Raw genomic sequence first — 10,380 nt, 5'->3', positions numbered from 1 at the left:
GTCCTTGGAACAGTTTGGAACAGCTGCATTGTACAACGGCATAGGAAGCTGTGGCTGCGGTGGATTGGTGGAGCGCTTTTGCTAAAATATTGTCGCCACATTTTATTAATTTTTTTTTGCTCTTACAGTCCATTTCTGGATCACTTGATCCCTCCAAGATTCGTGCCATGGCAATTTACGCGATATGAACCAAGTACGAAGCTAGCAGTTCATTAAATTAGGACAACTTGTGTGGTTAGGCAATAGATTTTTTTTGGTAAAAATATGTTTTTATAGTATAATAAATCTATTGTAGTTACGTATGTAAGTTACATTAAAAACTGTAAATATATTAAAATTATATATGTAATTTAGAGACTTACGTATATAATTTTGATATTACATTGTAAATACACTAAATTTATGTATGTAAATTAGGGACTTACAATGCAAATATATGCTGACTATTTTTTAAAAAATACACTAAATTTATATATGTAAATTAGAAACTTACAGTATAAATGCATACTGACTAGTTTTTAAAAAATATGGCACCATAAATATAGCTACTTTCTTAGTGGAATACTTATCCCGTTATTCGATGGAAATTGTCCAATAGAGCGTGTCTCTTTAGAACAAGAAAACAGTACAAGCTTTCTATAGAAAACCCTTAATTATGAGCTTTAATTGTGTACCTATATTTATACTATCTGTATAGTAATATACCCATCAACTTCTAAAACTCAACATGTAGGTGTGCCACATTATCATGATATATTATTTACAAACTTGTTATATTTTTAGAACTCAATATGCAAGCAATGTCTAATCATTATCTCCACATCATTTTTACATCATTTAAACATAATAACATCTACCATTTCTATAATCTATAATGTATAATACGCATTCATCTACATATTCTGCAGCAAAACGGAGGTATGGAGTAGTTATTACGAGAATTACAGTCCTATTGAAAACAGTGGTGGGCCCGGATTTAGATATTAGAGGGGCAAGCCACTGCGATCACATAAAAATAACCAAAAAGTCTATATAGATTTTGGAGTCCCTAGATTTTGAGCTTTCAATGGATAATAACAATAGTAGTATCTGATTTGGTTGCTTGAGAGTTGATAACACATTCAACACAACAGAAAAGTGGCCTGTAAAAGCAAGCTAATTTCTCATGCATATCCTCCTCATTATTGAACAACCAATAGTACTAATAAATCGATGAGCAAGGAAATTATATCTTGGAAAAACGTCCAAATAAAATTTCTAATTTGTGATCTACTCCGGTGTATTGAGAAGATTCCATAAGCAACACTGGTGTATTGCTCCGATGCATTGTGTACATATATTGTACTGAGTTTGAGTTATTGGCCTCTTTGATCTATAGGATTGTAAAAGGATTTTCATAGGATTTAAATTCCTATTGATTTTTTCCTATATGTCCTATTGATTCATAGAAAAGAAAGAAAACTTTTTGTACGATCATATTCCTATGCATATTTCAAGGAAAAATAGAAAGATGTATGATTTTTTTTAACTTTTCTTTGTTTTTTCTATGGCACTGTCCAAGGACTCATATTGTCTTTTCTACGATGGTTTTTGATTCATGTGGGATTTGAAAAACATACTACTCCCTAGGTTTTTGAAAAACATACGATGGTTTTTGATTCATGTGGTATAATGGATTTTGGATGGATGGGAGATATCAATTCATGCGTTTTTCCTATTCGTCTGTTTTTCTTATTATACGAATCAAACGGGCCCTAAATGGGTTTGAGCTAAAAAACATTCCCTCATTCTGTGAGCACGCTCCCGAATATAGCTAAACGGTATGTTTGATGTAAAAATGTTCTATATAGCTTTATCAGGTAACTAGGGCACAAATTCACCACACTTATTTGATGAGCCTGTGTAAGTACTGCATTAGCAGAATTTACGACCATCATCCTATAATAATAAAGGACTTTGACGACGTAAAAAAAACACCATTCGCCACCCCATGCACGTACGTCAGTACGTGCGTTTTGCAATGTTACGTGGTCAACCCTTTTCGTCACAACAGTGTCATCAACTGTCAACCATATACTGTACACATATCAATCGACAGTTCACAGTGGCACACTGCCTTAAAGGCGATTGCTACACACACTGGTAGAGAAACCATCTTTCGTCGGTCGGCCGATTTCCACAATAGTCCCGGATGCAATAAAAACCGGGGCTAAAGATGATCTTTAGTCCCGGTTCAAAAGGGTAACGGGCATATTTGATCTTTAGTCCCAGTTTGTGTTACCAACCGGGACTAAAGATCATCTTTAGTCCCGGTTCGAATGCTGTCAGGACCTGTCAGGCCCCCCCGGGATCTTTAGTCCCGGTTGGTAGCACCAACCGGGACTAAAGATCTTAACTAAAGATCCCGGTGTCCCGGTTGGTAATACCAACCGGGACTAAAGATCCCGGTGATCTTTAGCCCCGGTTGGTGCTACCAACCGAGACTAAAGATCTTAACTTTAGTCCCGGTTGGTAATACCAACCGGGACTAATGATCCCGGTGATCTTTAGCCCCGGTTGGTGCTACCAACCGGGACTAAAGTCCCACCCCTATATATATGTCTTCTTCCTCCTCCAGCTGCCCGAGCAAGCTTCAAAATTTCTTCAAAAAAGAGGGGAGGTCATGCCAAAATTTCTATTGAATTTATTTTGGTGATTACATACAAATCGGAGGTGCCTAAAAGGTTTGCAACTTCATCCTCCAATGTTTTTTTTTGTCATACTACATTTGCACCTATGTTTTGCACACTTTTTTTGTCTCCAAAATTTAGTTGTAAGTTGATGAGAGAGAAAATGTGTGTGGGGAAGAAAGAATATATAGAAATTTAGTTCATTTGCTAAACAAGGTTTTATAAAATAGTTGAGAAGGAAAACTCTAGTGAAAGTTAATATTAAATAATAGAAAACAAACTAAAATAAAAATTAAAAGAAGTAAAACACATTAAAATTAGTTTAAAACTTTACAAATAGTTTTTAAGAATTATTTGGTGTAATATTTTATGATTTTTGTATGAATAAAGATATCTTATAATTATTGTATGACTGTCATTATTCTAAGAATAATTATTTGTGTGCGGTTTTTTTGACTCATGTAGATGGATCGGCAATGGATGTACGCTGATCGGCGGTCCAAAGAGTTTATTGACGGCGTGCACTATTTTTTGAGAGTGGCCGAAGCTAACAGGCAAAGGGGTTTTATTTGTTGTCCATGCAATAAGTGTAAGAATCAGAAGGAGTATTCTGCATCCAGGACTATTCATTTCCACTTGTTTGAGTCGGGGTTCATGCCAAGCTATAATTGTTGGACATCCCACGGAGAGCAAGGTGTTGAAATGGAAGAAGATGAAGTGGAAGACGACAATATTCCGGACTTTGCTCAGTATGTTGGATTTGAAGGAAATCAAACGGGCGAGGAGGAAATAGCTGCTGATGGTAACGACGTTGCGGATGATCTTGGTCAGATGTTGCAGGATGCCAGGGAAGACTGCGAAAGTGAAAAGGAGGCCCATAAATTGGACAAGATGTTGGAGGACCATAGAACTTCGTTGTACCTAGGTTGCGAGCAGGGGCACAAAAAGTTGGATACCACTCTGGAGTTGTTGCAATGGAAGGCAAAAAATGGGGTTAGTGACAAGGCATTTGGCGATTTATTGAAACTCGTCAAGAACATTCTTCCGGGGGGAAACAAATTGCCCGAGACAACGTACGAGGCTAAGAAGATAGTCTGCCCGTTAGGACTGGAAGTTCATAAGATTCACGCATGTCCGAACGATTGTATCCTATATCGCGGTGAGGAGTATGAGAACCTAGAAGCATGCCCTGTTTGCAAAGCACTACGATACAAGATTAGACGGGACGATCCAGGAGAAGTTGACGGGCAGCTAACAAAGAAGAGAATTCCTGCTAAGGTGATGTGGTATTTTCCTATAATACCACGGCTAAGGCGTTTGTTCAGGAACAAGGGGAATGCTAGAATGTTGCGATGGCACGCTGAAGAGCATCAACAGGACGGGATGCTGAGACACCCCGCCGATGGTTCGCAGTGGCGAAACATCGACAGAAAATTTAAAGAATTTGGAAAGGACGCACGAAACATACGGTTTGGTTTGAGTACGGATGGCATGAATCCTTTTGGAGAGATGAGCAGCGGCCATAGCACTTGGCCCGTTACGATGTGTATCTACAACCTCCCCCCTGGCTATGCATGAAGAGGAAGTACATAATGATGCCGATTATTATTCAAGGCCCCAAGCAACCTGGTAACGACATCGACGTGTACCTAAGACCACTGGTCGAAGATCTTAAACAGTTGTGGAAGAAGGAAGGTGTCCCCGTGTGGGACGAGGACAAACAGGAGGAGTTTAACCTACGAGCGCTGTTGTTCGTAACCATCAACGATTGGCCTGCACTTAGCAACCTATCCGGACAGTCCAACAAGGGGTACAAGGCTTGCACTCACTGTATGGATGAAACAGAAAGTACGTATCTTAAGCACTGTAGGAAGGTTGTATACATGGGTCATCGTCGATTCCTTGCAGCAAACCACCCGGTACGGAAGAAAGGCAAGCACTTCGAACATAAGGCCGACCACCGTACGAATCCTAAACATCGCAGCGGGAAAACAGTGTTTGCTATGGTTAAAGATCTTAAAGTAGTGTTCGGAAAGGGGCCTGGAAGCCAGCATATAGAGAGCGAAGATGGTCACGCGGCGATGTGGAAAAAGAACTCTATTTTGGGAGTTACCATATTGGGAATTCTTGGACGTACGCCACGCAATCGACGTGATGCACCTCACTAAAAACCTTTGCGTAAACCTTCTTGGCTTCCTAGGTGTATACGGAAAGTCGAAAGATACACTGGAAGCACGTAATGATCTGAAGCATATGGAACAACGCGGCGACCTTCACCTGGAACCAAAGGAGAAAGGAAGCCATTACTTGAGTCCAGCCAGCTACACTCTTAGCAAGGCAGAGAAGGAAAGTATGTTTGAATGCTTGGAGAGCATAAAGGTACCGTCTGGATACTCCACGAATATCAAGCGAATAATAAGCACGAAGGAGAAGAAGTTCATAAACCTAAAGTCTCATGACTGTCACGTGTTGATGACACAACTGCTACCAGTTGTAATAAGGGGTATCCTTCCAGACAATGTCCGGGCAACAATAACAAAGCTATGTGCATTCATGAACGCAATTTCGCAGAAGGTCATCGATCCGGATAGATTAGAAGCCCTTCAGAATGAAGTGGTGCAATGTCTCGTCAGTTTTGAGTTGATATTTCCACCTTCATTTTTCAATATAATGACGCATCTGCTTTGTCACCTTGTGAAAGAGATCCGTATTCTCGGGCCTATGTACCTACACAACATGTTTCCTTTCGAGAGGTACATGGGCGTTCTGAAGAAGTATGTTCGTAACCGTGCTCGTCCAGAGGCAAGCATCGCCAAGGGTTATGGAACAGAGGAGGTCATCGAATTTTACGTAGAATTTATCGAAGACCTTCGCCCAATCGGGGTACCTGAATCACGCCATGAAGGGAGACTACGGGGAAAGGGAACTCTCGGAAGGAAAGCAATAATGACGGTAGACAACAATTTATTCCGTAAAGCCCATTTCACTGTTCTGCAACACTCTTCATTGGTAGCTCCTTACATCGAGGAGCACTTGGCTCTAGTTCGCGCCAGGAACATCGGTAAGTCCGATGCATGGATTACACGGCATCACATTGATACTTTCCCCGCGTGGCTACGACAACATCTCATGGGTAACGAGTCGATCAACCAACAACTTGCCTTCCTGGCGAGGGGACCGTCTGGGTCTATCGCGACATTCCAGGGATATGAGATCAATGGGTACACATTCTACACGAGAGCCCAAGACATGAAGAGCACGAACCAAAACAGCGCTGTTCGTGTCGATGCCATGGGACACGATGGAACAACTGCCACGTATTATGGTGCCATCGAGGACATATGGGAACTTGACTATGGTCCTCTCAAGGTTCCTCTGTTCCGGTGCCAATGGGTTAGGTTGACTGGTGGAGGCGTAATGATTGATGACAGTGGGATGACAACTGTTGACCTTAACAAGGTTGGATACTCGGACGAACCTTTTGTCCTTGCCAATGATGTAACGCAAGTCTTTTTCGTGAAGGACATGTCTAGCAAAGGAAAGAAGGGCAGAGGGCCTGATGAGCCTAAGCGTCAAGTGGTTCTCCCAGGCAAAAGAAAAATCGTCGGAGTTGAGGACAAGACTGACGAGCATTACGATCAGTTGGATGGGCAACCCCCTTTCACAGTGACGATTGACCCTAGCATCCTCCTATCAAATGAAGACACCCCTTACTCACGCAGCGATCACAAGGAGGGAACAATAGTGAGGAGAAAGTACGTGCGGTCAACCGTCACCGCCGATGTAATGCCGTAATTATTGTGTACACGATGTAAACTATTTTGGATGTATTGATTATCCATATAAATCAATTGATGTATGGCATATGTTAATTACGCACGATTATTAGAGGTTTCAACAAGTTTAAATCATGTATATGTTAGTTATATGTGATACTTACAATTTTTAAAAGTTTTAAATCACACAGGTGGCAATTTCATATGTATGTTAATTAGAGTTTTTAACATTTAATTTACTAGCATTCATATGCTAATTATAATTGACTAGAGGATTTTAAAAAGTTTTAAATCACGCAAGTGGCAATTTCATATGTTAATTAGAGTTTTTAACATTTAATTTACTATCATTCATATGCTAATTATAATTGACTGGAGAATTTTTAAAAGTATTAAATTTAATATATTTTTAAAACTATCATTCATATATTAGAGTTTTTCACAATTTAATTTACTATCTTTCATATGCTACTTATATATGACTATTCGAATTTTTAAAAGGTTTAAATCATGCATGTGGCATTTACATATGTTAATTAGAGTTTTTAGCATTTAATTTAATATAATTCATACGCTAAGTACATATGATGATTACAATTTTTATTAATTTTAAATCATGCAGTATGTACATTAATATCTTAATTAGAGTTTTTACCAATATAATAATATCATTCATATATATGCTAAGAATATATATATATTGGAATTTTTATTAATTATAAGTCATATATTTGCTTATTACGATTTATCCACTTAATTTATTACAGACAAAAATAATTTTTCGAAGTAATTGTCATCAATCTTTGTACTTTAAATAATGTTAATGCATTAACTTCTATTTTAGAAACACATATGTAAGCGAAAATCATATGCAGTGCTATAATCTTTAGTCCCGGTTCTTAACCCTAACCGGGTTTAAAAAGAATTTCGAAATAGCGGGAAAAGATATTTACTCCCGGTTGTTGAGAACAACCGGGACTAAAGATCTTTTCTTTACTCCCGGTTAAAGATATCAAGATATCTTTAGTCCCGGTTGTTCTCAACAACCGGGAGTAAAGATTTTTTCTTTACTCCCGGTTGTTGTCAACAACCGGGACTAAAGATAGTCCCGGTTGTTGAGAACAACCGGGAGTAAAGATCCAGGGGTATATATATTCCCGGTGCGCCCTCGTCTTCTTCACCAACACTTAAACGTTTTCGGCCGATCGATCTCTCTCGGCCTCTCTCCTTCGCCGCCACTGCCTAGGGCAAATCCCCGCGCCGACGCCGCCGTATCTCGCCGTCGTCTCGAGCTCGTCGTCCTCGCCGCCGCCTCCGCCTCCTCCGCTGCCGCCGCATCTCTGGGGTGAGAGCCGCCGCATCTCCCTTCATGCATCTCGATCTCTCCGATCTCGATCTCTCTCCGTCGCCTTCGACGCCGCCGCCTTCGACGCCGCGCAACGCCGCCGCCGCATGCCAACGCCACGCCGCCGCCGCCGTCGCCACGCCGCCGCCGCCTTCGCCGCAGCGCGCGCAATGCCGCCGCCGTCACGCCACGCCGCCGCCGCCACGCCACGCCACGCCACCGCCGCCACGCCACGCCGCCGCCGCCACGGCCCCACAACGCCACGCCGCCGCCGCCGTCGCCACGCCGCCGCGCCAACCGCCGCCCCGATGCCGCCACACCGCCGTTAACGAACGAGAACGAGAACGATCGAACGAACGAGAGCGAGAACGAACACGTCAACGTACGTTGCCGCGACAACGTGAACGAGAACGAGAACGATCGAACGAACGAGAGCGAGAACGAGAACGATCGAACGAAGACAAGCGAGAACGAGAGAACGAACGTGAATGAGAACAAGCGAACGAACGTGAATGAGAACGAGCGAACGAACGTGAACGAGCTAGGGAACGTGAACGAGCGAACAAACGAGGACGAACGTTAACGTGAAATGCAATATATATATATATGTATATATATATGTATATATATGTATATATGTATATATATATATATATGTTACTTCGCATTTATCCTAATACATTTTTTTGTATCTTGCAGAAAAGACGTGTTGTCAGAGTCGTCCGTCAAGCCTGAGTGGAAGAGCTAGCCCTAGAAGGAATTGGAGCAGGCAAGTGACGTAATAATATAAATGATTGTTATATTTGTAATGCAATTAATTAAGATTATTAGACCTGTAATTAGACTTATCATATAAGATTGTGTAGTGTTCTAATATTATTTGAGTTTTAATATAAGATTATTTTATTGCAAATTAGACTTAGTATGACATTATTGACTACGGAATTGGTGCGACTCCTAGCAATTGACTATTGTAGTCTTAATTAGACTTAGCATATACGCACGAAACACTTAGCATACATTACTATTTTAGTCTTAGCATGTAATATTATTTGAGTTTTAATATAATATTACTTTATTTGTAATTAGACTTGGTATGTAATTATTGACTACGGAATTGGTGCGACAAGTAGCAATTGACTATTGTAGTCTTAATTAGACTTAGCATATACGCACGAAACACTTAGCATATACATGACTATTTTAGTCTTAGCATGTAATATTATTTGAGTTTTAATATAAGATTATTTTATTTGTAATTAGATTTAGTATATAATTATTTACTAGCTAGGGTTGTATAATATACGTCACCTAGACTTAGCTTATATCACGATTTGTAATTAGACTTAGCACGTAAGGTTGTGTAGGGTTCTAATGTACGACATTTACACTTAGCATACATGACTTAGATTGTTAAAACATAAATGTCTCGTGACTTAGCATATACGCACGAAACACTTAGCATATACATGACTATTTTAGTATTAGCATGTAATATTATTTGAGTTTTAATATAAGATTATTTTATTTGTAATTAGACTTAGTATATAATTATTTACTAGCTAGGGTTGTATAATATACGTCACCTAGACTTAGCTTATATCACGATTTGTAATTAGACTTAGCACGTAAGGTTGTGTAGGGTTCTAATGTACGACATTTACACTTAGCATACATGAATTAGATTGTTAAAACATAAATGTCTCGTGACTTAGCAGATGTTTCTTGTATCAACAGATGGCTGACCGCGATGAGGAACAGATATTGTACGATACAATCGCGGAGGGAAGCAGCCAGTACTGGAATGAAGAAGAGGGGAACGAGGATCCAAACCAGTACTTGAACGAGGAAGGGAACGTGGAGAGGGATGCGGAGGGGAACCAGCAGGGGCACGTGGAAAGGGATGTGGAGGGGAACCAGGAGGAGGAGGCTAGTGGTAGTCAACCCTCCGTTGGACAGAAGAGGGCACGCGGGCAACGAGGTGCAGCGAAGAAGCTTGAGGGTCGGCACATCATAACGGAAGCGGAAGAAGATGAACGTCCTAGTGCCCCGGCCGAAGCCGCCAAGAACTATGTACGTCACAGCGGTTGGGTTGTGCGGGATAACGTGCCTGTCAGTACGGTGTACTGGCGAAGAACAAGGGCACGCGGAGATCATGAGAGCTTTGTCCCAGATTCGGAGAAAGAGATGCTGTGGACCACAATGCTCGAGACATTCACCCTTCCTGCGGGTACAGAGGACAAAGTGAAAAGGTGGACTCTGAAGAAAATGGCAGAACAGTTTCAGAGCTTCAAGGGAGATCTGTACCAGAAGTATATACTGAAGGGGCAGACACCGAACTTCGACACATTCCCAAAGCTAAGGGATCACTGGGACGAGTTCGTTGCATATAAGACAGGTGAACAAGGGAAGGCGATGATGGAAAGAAACAAAGAAAATGCCGCCAAGAAGAAGTACCATCACCACTTGGGGTCAGGAGGCTATAGCGTCGCGATGCCGAAGTGGGAGCAGATGGAGGCTAGCTTGATTGAGAGGGGTATCGAACCGGCAACAGCCAATTGGCCGGAACGATCGAAGTTCTGGTACTATG

General features: G+C 41.1%; 1 pseudogene; it reads left to right on the top strand.

Moving 5' to 3' along the window:
* Nucleotides 1-3,149: 3,149 nt before the first annotated feature.
* LOC107282051 (uncharacterized) lies at nucleotides 3,150-6,535 on the top strand (annotated as a pseudogene).
* The last annotated feature ends 3,845 nt before the right edge of the window (nucleotides 6,536-10,380 follow it).

The sequence above is a fragment of the Oryza sativa genome, chromosome 8, assembly GCF_034140825.1.
Source record: "Oryza sativa Japonica Group chromosome 8, ASM3414082v1".
Classification (NCBI taxonomy): domain Eukaryota; kingdom Viridiplantae; phylum Streptophyta; class Magnoliopsida; order Poales; family Poaceae; genus Oryza; species Oryza sativa.
This window is presented reverse-complemented; position numbering and strand designations above follow the sequence as displayed.